Below are 9,564 nucleotides of genomic sequence, written 5' to 3'. Positions count from 1 at the left end.
CTTATCGAAAAATAAAATAACAGCATTTAAGATAATTTATTTCAAATATCGATAAAATCTTAAGTTTATTGAAAAGATCTTTTTTATCTATATCGTTTTTAAAATTTAATTTTTGGTGCTTTTTTTTGGACATTAAATAAAATTTCTAAATATGTCTTGAAAGTGTTACCCCATATTAGATTTCCATAGTATAGATGTGGTGTCATCACCACCATTATTATCTTTTTTAAGTTAATCATTATAATAAGTTAACCATTATTATAATTTATACATTTTAAATAAAAAAATTAAATGTCAATAAAAACAATAAAACTTGTTGTCGACCGTATTGGCAACAATCGACATCCCCATCAAGTCATTTCCGTTTCTTAAAAAATGTTTGCATCAGGATTTCAACCTCTCACTTCCCTTTTATTCATCCATCGGAGATGCGATGTCGTCTTTTATCCATTTCAGACCTCTATTTTGCTTCTTCACAGATATAACTTTCTCTTTGCTGATTCTGTAAGAGCATCTCTAAATATTTTTTATCTAGATTTATTTACGTCTTCCCTCAATAACTGAAGACGATTCCGTACTTAAACGTTATACTAGACCTTGATCTCATCATTTTGTGACAGACTGACAAAATAGAAAGGTTTTGGGACTGCCTTCTTCTTGATTTTTTTAACTTTATCCTGATTTTACTACAACTGGGTTATGATCACTGCCACAATCAGCTCCAGGGTGACTTTTGCGTTGTAAAACTGCATTTCGAAATCGTCTGTTTATTGTAATGTAATCAATCATATTTCTTACCTTGTCTCTGGAACTTTTCCAAGTACATTTTCTTCTTGAGTGATTGTCAAACCAGAAGTTGGTAATAATTTGATCATTTGTGACACATCACTCAGTCAAATGTTTTCCTATTTTATTTTTTTTATCTATCCCATAAGGACCAACCATGTTATGTATTTTTTCTGAGCCAACTTTTGCATTCAAGTCACCCATCATAATAACAACTTTTTGAGATTTACATGTTTTTAAAGCATCATCAAGATCATTGTAAAAAGCATCAAGTTCTTCTTCACAGCTTTCAAACGTTGGCGCATAAACTTGAATAACAGCTATGTTGGAAGGTTTTGCATGTATTCTGACTAACAAAACAACTCTATCTGACACCGCCCAGAAACCTTCTAAATTTTTAGACATTTTTTGTTCAAAAGTAAACCTACTCCTCGTTTGTGTGAATCACCTCCAGAGTAGATAAATTGCTTTCATTGAAAGTAATGACACCGAATATCGCTCAAACCAAGAATGCTGTGATTAGTTCTTTTCATTTCAGGATTTACGTCGTTTTTAAATTTTCTAGTTTAGTACAACGTTCTAACGTTCCACATTGCAGCAGTGAAAGATGTATTCAACGTGTCACAAGCATGATGGTTTTTGATTTGTGTTTGTCGATGGTTTTCTTGGCAAAAGTTGTTGACGCTAGTTTACCATTACTTCCTGTAACTTACTCTACCTCTTTATACATGCTTACATATTTTTAAAAAGAAACAAAAAAAAATTGCATACACAAATACAGAAATTAAAAAGTTGTAATTATAAATATCTATTAATTATAAGTATGTATACTTGAAATTTTGAACTGAAATTGGAATTGAAATCGATTTGAGGGCCATGTCTCACGTTGTTGTTCCATAGCCTGGTTCGAACTCTGCCTGTACAATACTCAAAAACCATCCATCATAGGGGTATGATGCGGTGCTTGCCTAATGTGTATGTGCGTCGTGTGGTGTGGCCATTGTACAGTCTTTGTGGCACGATAGTTCCATTATAAGTAGAGAATCACATGTGCAGCTCTGCGTTGGACAGAATTGCGTTATAAAAATAAAAAAACTATTTTGAATGAAAAATAATTAGAAAAGTTGTCTGATGAAACTTCGCTGCAGTTTGATATTTAGTTATGTCCATTATAATTGGAGTAAGACAAGTAGTCATCCTCTACATTTCAAACAAACTTAACTTCAAAGTTTTTGATAATAAAATTTATTGTATTGTAACATCCACTACAATAAATCCTAAATGACAATAGCTTATCGAATTGAAATTACATCTGAATGCGACTACACTTTCATATGCATATCTCATTGTTTCTCAATGCTATAGATTCATCGTAATTTTTACGATGATGTTTTGTGGTATTGTTCATAAGTACACTCATCGTAATGTTCACCATAATGTTTACCATAATGATTACCATAATGTTCATCGTAATGTTCATCACAATGTTCACTATAATATCACGTTATCAAAATACAAATATACATTTAAAGTTTCCATTTGGAACCATCAAAAACCATGAAACCCGCATACGTCAGAAAGCAGCGCAGATATGGAAAGAAATTTCAAATGCATAAACACAGAAAAGCATGCTTGTATGTGTATGTATGTATGCAATTAGGCATTTGTGTGTGTGTGTGTGTGTGTGTGTGTGTGTATGAATGTATGCGTATATGTGTGTGTGTGTGCGTGCGAGGTTGTGTATGTGAGGTTTTGTGTATTTGCGTGATTGCTTGATTTTACATTATGTTTACTTATCGCGTTACTTCTTTAGAATATGCACTCACAATGGTTATGGCTAAATCGAAATGGGGAAGCCTAAGAATGCGATAATATATACAGAAGACGGGGGGCGGTTGAATGATCCATGCCGTCAGTTGTGGAAAAATTTGCTGGAGAATTTTGGTTAAATGAAATATTAAACTGCCTATTTATGTTTTATTCTGATAATTTGCAACAGCAAATATTTTGGTTACCATTCGTCATGCTTTTTTATCATAGGAATTGAAGTATAGTACGCAAAATTAACATCCACTGATTAGTGTTAGCGTCATTGCATGATCATGTAACAGGACATTATTGAGGCAATCAAGATGGTTCTTTGTATGAAATCTAATAAATGTGATAATTTTAACTATTCCATACAAATTTTCAGACTGTATATTTTAAAAGTTATTTTAATTAATGGTTCTATGTCAACCCATGTTAGTTAAGAAAGACTTTACGACCATACAATTCTCACATTTTTTTTATTTTTTAAAATTCTTCATAAAAATTAAAAATATGACAGACGCAGGGAAGCCTAAGAATGCGATAATATATGCAGAAGACGGGGCTGGCCACGAAAGGTGTTATTTATCTGCCACCCCCCGTCTTCTGCATATATTATCGCATTTTGTAACAGAATGGGGAAAATAAATAACGAAGTAGAAAGGGATGGAAATGAAAAATGATATAATTTAAAAAATAAACTTCAAACGTTTCTACATACAGTGACATTATTATTGCAAGCCGCAACATGAAATTGTGATGTAAGTTTTTCGGAAATCTCAGGAGTGAAAGATACAATAAAGTCTGTCAACTCTTTTAAACATAATATTTCAAAATGGTTCACGAAACTATTTTGTTTTGAGGTTAATGTAATTTATATTTATTTGACTGTTTTCAAGTGACCGACTGTTGCATTATGGTAGGAAGGGATGCGATGAGGTGGATGCTCTTGCAATATTCAACAATTTACACTGTTTGCGAATACTTTCACTGATGATTTTGTATAAATGAAATCTATTTGATCTGCATTGCTTATTGCATTGCGGTGATCTGTCTTTCTTTAAATGTTTTCATTTGTTCACACCTGTTGTTTCACATTATTATATTTTTCAATCGCCATTTTGTCTTTGCAAATTAAATTTTCCCCTTCAACGTTGTTTCACTTACTCTCTGCAGAAGGAATGCTCATCGAAGTGTCCATACAAGTTTGCAAAATTTTCGCTCCAGTTGGAGATCCGACCCACGTGTCAGGTTTGTAGCAAACTTTAAAAACTTAAATAGCAACATCTGTTTCTTTGTTCATTCAATCAAAACGCGATCCTCATTTCAGTTAAACAAAAAAATTTGAGTTAAAGTTAGTGACGCACCTCCGACTTAACCGAAACAAACTTCTGCTCAAAATAAAATTAAAATAAAATTATTTCTGTAAGTGCCTTCAAGCCAACAAATCAAACAATTAACTAATTAAACTGAGCGGAATAAGAAAGTTTTTTTTTCTTTGTTGATAAACACTGTTTAACAAAAAATTTTGCATGATGCGAGCAGTGATAAATCATAACTAATTAGATGTTGATCCAGATGCTGTTGAGTAATAAGAATGAAATGTAATGACAGACATCTGCCAAATATAATTTGTTTACATTTGTTAATCCTGCCTTCAGAATAGTTGCAAATGAGAAATGTTTATTTAACTTTTCCATGCAACTCTACATTTGATGTTGATTAATAATTTGAATGCAGTCGGATAAAGTTCAGAAAACTGAATCTTGCGGTGAAACTTGAAAACAATTTTTTAAGATGAATTTTCAGTAATATAAACTTATAGCACAAAAGATGAAATATCTTATTAGATAAATATTTTACTAATAAACTATGAAAACAAAGCCAAACAAAACTATCAGCTATGTGATCCAATTAGCAGGTCTGACATCTGATATCGCGGTGTCGATGAATTAATTAATGCCACCCTTTTGCATTCGTAATATTCAAAATGTAATAATAACAATAATAATATAAATAATAAGAATTATTATTATTTACACATTTTCACATTTATCAAATTGGATGTCGGGAGACAAGTTAGGTGTAAGGGTTCACCGACAGTTCCCAGCAATAAAAATTATAAGCCTTCGTCAAATGTAGCAATGACTGTGAATGTGGACACCGACTGTCACGTTGTCTGTGGAACTTCTAGCGGAGGCTTCGTTGACTGCCGACGTGTTGTCACTTCACCGCTGCTGAAATGCCGTGTCGTTTGTTGAGCGTGTTGTCAATTCACGTCTGCTGAATTGACGTGTCGTTTCGTTATCGGGGTTTGCCCTGACTACTGTGGAATTTATTAACCACCAACGAAACTGCTTCCACCAACCGTACCAACCACCGACGTAACTGCTTCTACCAACCGTACCAACCACCGACGTAACTGCTTCTACCAACCGTACCAACCACCGACGTAACTTCGAGAATTTTAACTACCGCTAACTACGACCGACCAGCTTCCACCAACACCAACAGAATTATCGCTTATTCTCTTTTCAAACTTCTCGGGTCTGTTTATTTAAACAATTCTGTACACACCGCGGATTGGTTGCTATTTTTACGTGCTTCATTGCCATTTGTCTATTACTGCTATCAAAATGTATTCATACCCTTTGCATGTTAATTTTCCCGGTCGCAGCTAAGTCTGTAGGTCTGCTGGAAAACATCGGGTATTTGAGGGCGCCAGGTACTAGCGGCAAATTTAAACCCATTTGACTAGAGGTAGAAAACAAGACCTTTTAACCAGGTACCTTGAGCCAACATAACGGGAGGCAAGTAGGGGGTGGCAGATAAATAACACCTTTCGTGGCCAGTCAAAACAAACGACTCATAAACTATTCAAATTTGGAAAACATTGAAAGGATACGTTTGAATACAATTTAATTTATTGCAATCCGTGAACAAACATAAACTTGATTGTAACTTAAAAAAAAATTAAAAAAAAATTTTATAAATGAAATTCTTTAAAAATTGATGAATATCTTGCTTGAGAGGGTCTCAAAAACTAAAATGGCAGAAGCTGGAAATTCAAACTTTTCTGTCGTAACTTTTTATTTCTCATTGCTGGCCATGGCAAGTTAGTTGTTGAATGATCACTAACTAACTTCTTTTAACCCCTTTAAAACTTTGTTTTTAGACAAATATTCTCTAGCAGATTGTGATCACCCCGCACTTCAGATAATATTTAACATGATTGGGTGGTTTCCAAGTGGATCAAGAAAAACATCTTTGTGGATAATTATTGTTTCGGTATTGTTGCCTTCAATAAATTTTTTGTTGCTTTCCGATATATCCTCCAATCAACAAAACTTTTTTCTGTTTTTAATTTTTCTAAACTTATTTCGTATCAATTTGGAAACAGCTTTTAACTTACTTAGACTACATATTTTTTAACATTTGAAATCTTTTCCATCAACTTGTTAGCAACTTTCAAAATGTAGACTGCAATCTTTAATAAATAAGTTTACTGGTGAGTGAATTTTAAAGCTGTTAATTAAATTTGATCTAGAAATTCAACAAAATGTAGCAATGGGCATGAGATACTTCAATTATCGTTAGAGGCGAGGTCGGATAAACAGAACTCTAAAATTTTGTTTTGAGAAGAACAAAATTTGAATGGACTTCCATAATTTGGTATCTTTGTTTATTTTATTGTTTTCACTCAGATCACGCAATTACTTCTAGATCAATGTTAGCATTATTGAAGCTGGTTAGTAGTTGTTGATTTATTATGTTACATGCTCATATTAATACCAGATATTTTATCAAAATTTGGCAAGTGTTACTGCTGTGAGTGGGTTCCATAATTAGAAATTGAAATTTATTTAAAGAAGCAAAAAATCAAAAATCTTTAACAAAAAATCTTTTTGCAGCCCCACGTTCCTTCTTTGATACGCCTCTGTTTATTATTCAACTATGTTACTTGTTTGTAACAGTTTATAAAACACTTTTCTTTAAATACAACATCAAATTATTTCAACTTAAAATGAAACTTGTAAAATTATTTTCTGTAAATTTTATCTGCAAATAAAATGTTTATTTCAAATTCCTGATGTGATTCACCGGTTTGTTTGCTCCTGTTGCTTCTTGTTAGTTTGTATCTAATAAGTTTTTATGCACATCATTGTCGCAGTCAATATCAGTTATTTTATATACGTGGCTATTTGTTATATTTGTGGTACAAATTAATTATTTTGCTAACTCGGGGACACAAACATCACAAAACTTAAATAGAAAAATAAAAGAAACAACGTCCCCATCATTGTGATGGTAACCTGATCATTTGGGTTTACTACGCATTTCTCTTGGCATATTCTTCGTTGTTGTATGTGTGCCTATCCGCATATGTGTTCACACACGCGTATTTATGGGTATTGTATGTTTTGTGTGTTTTTTGTTACCGTTTCTATGCGTGTTTCAAGCTGCTTAGTTGTCGTTCTCTTTGTTGTTTTTGTTTTTCTCTAAAATTAATGAGGTTTGGTTTGTGTTGTTGCATGCGTTTATATCCAGCTGAAATTTATCTTGCAGAATCTTTTATTTATGTTTCTATTTTAGATTCCAGTTGGAAAATGCATAGCACGGCCGATATAGCCTCGCCAGCCAGCCAGCCATACAGACAAGCTTTATTTCTCTATTTTGCTCCGAACGAATGCCTCAATCGCTGCACACAATTTTTACAATTTTTTTCTCACGCGGAATGGACAATGGGATCGTAAGGTTGCGACAAGTTGCAATTCATCGTGTGAAATCTTTTTTTGAAGAACGACATCTGTGTCGCCAGATATTTCCATTCTTTCTATTTAAACACACACACATTATTGCAGTTGCACCATTGTGCCATTTGGAATATTTGTGTTTGAAAATAATCATAATATAATCTGTTTCGTTGTGAGATTTTTATTATTTCATTCTATTTGGTTGTTCAATTTCAAATTTGTATTTTGAGTTTAAATTTTTTAGTATTCATAAAATGACGAAACTCTTATTTGTAACATTCATATTTGTGTCGCTACACATTTCTGTTTCGCATCAGCTGATGTTTGGTCGTGTTAGTTTGACAGCTTCAATTTTGCGGCATGTACATATGATTCATTACATTGGAATCATTATACGCGTGGTTCGTATCATAGAGGTTCCCATCAGTTGCTCATGGTATGATTATTTCGGTAAGTTCATCTGTTTTTTTTTTGTTATTTAACTGAAATACTATTCTCAAAGAATGATGTCAAATTTGCTACAAAGTCATAAACGGTTTGCATGTACGAAATCAACTGCAAGATCAAGATAATAATGACAACTTGAAACAACTTAAACGCGATTATGCATCGATAGAACGTTCATCGGCAAATATTTCCTCATCAGACACATAAACTACTCTTATTGATTTGCAGCGTTTTCTACGACACAATCAGTTGCGATACGTCACTCAGTGTGCCACAGAGTATCGCATCTGACGTTTATTTGATAACCACCACCACCACCACACCAGGCTCTATGATTATCTGCTTCGATAGTTTTTATGAGATCACAAGAATAATAACATTATCTTCACTGCAGGTTCATGTTCTGTGTCCGTGCTCCACGCGGAGAAGTTTGAATAAATTTAAATAAATTAATAAATTAATTATTTAATAATAAATAAAAAATTAACATATATTTAAATTTAATTAATTCAAACGAGTTTATCATTAGAAGTATCTGAACAACAACTAAACATCTGTTTGAACAGTAAATAATAATTAAAAACCAAATTAATAATTTGATTTTGTTATTTAATCATTAAATTATTGATTATATTATCGTAAGAGAAAGACAATAAAAGTAAAACAGTTAAGAATTAACGAAAAGATTTCATTATATTTTATTTCAAACTTAACTTTATTTACCAATTCGAGGAAGCTGTTCACAGCCTTAACGACCCCTCTTGGCTTAATCTCTTATGATGAATGATTGAAATGACGTGCGTTTAAGTAATTTATTAACATTAAACCACTCTTTACAATTGCCTTTAATTTATTCTTTAATGCCATGTGAACTATGATAAGAATTTTAGCAAAAAAAGCAAAATAGAAATACATTTAAGGAAAATAAAAACGTTCTGTCTTCCCTAGTGGTCTGGCGTTTGTAATTCGAAAAAAATCGCACTGATGAAATGAATTCGTGTGTTGCGAGCAGGGCAAAAAAATATGCACTGGTATTGGCCATGCTGTTTGTTGTGTTATTTCTACTCTCCTTTCACTCTTTGTTTGTTTCCCCTTTTGTATTTCTTCTCTTGTTATTTGTATTTTCAGTTTGGCGGTTGTGTGCACTGTAATTTGCATTGTTAATTAAATTGTTATACTCATTGCTTGTTGTGTTTTGCAATTATTTTGTAAAACAGTTCCTGTAGTCCAGGGGTGGGCAAACGTTTTGCTGTGAGAGCAGCATTGAGAACTATTTTGCCATTGAAGGGCCGCATATGTACTTAAATAGCAAATTTTTTCGACCCGGGGAAGAATATTTTAAATTTGTGGTTCCTTTTTTTGTTCATAATGTTTGGCTTTGTGGGCCGCATAAAATAACTTTGCGGACCGCAGCCGCATGCGAGCCGTAGTTTGCCCAGTCCCGCTGTAGTCGCTTTGATTTTTCACTTTGATCAATTTTCAATTTCTCATTATTGCACATGGTTATTCAATTTACACTTGTGTGCATATTTTGATATATTTTATTATAAAAATTAGGTTTTTCAAACAAATTTTTTTCATTCTTGTGTGAATAGTTTGTTTATTCTTTTGGCTTTTTCAGCTGACAGATTGTTATCTTTACGCTTGTTGTTCCATGTTCAAATCGAACGGTGGTATAAGTTTTCTCTATGGTTTTCTGAATAAGTTTACGTTCATGTTTATTCTTACCTAAATCAAATTTCAAATTTATAAAACCGAAAAATTTTGG

The sequence above is a fragment of the Helobdella robusta genome (assembly GCF_000326865.2).
Source record: "Helobdella robusta unplaced genomic scaffold HELROscaffold_4, whole genome shotgun sequence".
NCBI classification, from domain to species: Eukaryota; Metazoa; Annelida; class Clitellata; order Rhynchobdellida; family Glossiphoniidae; genus Helobdella; species Helobdella robusta.
This window is presented reverse-complemented; position numbering follows the sequence as displayed.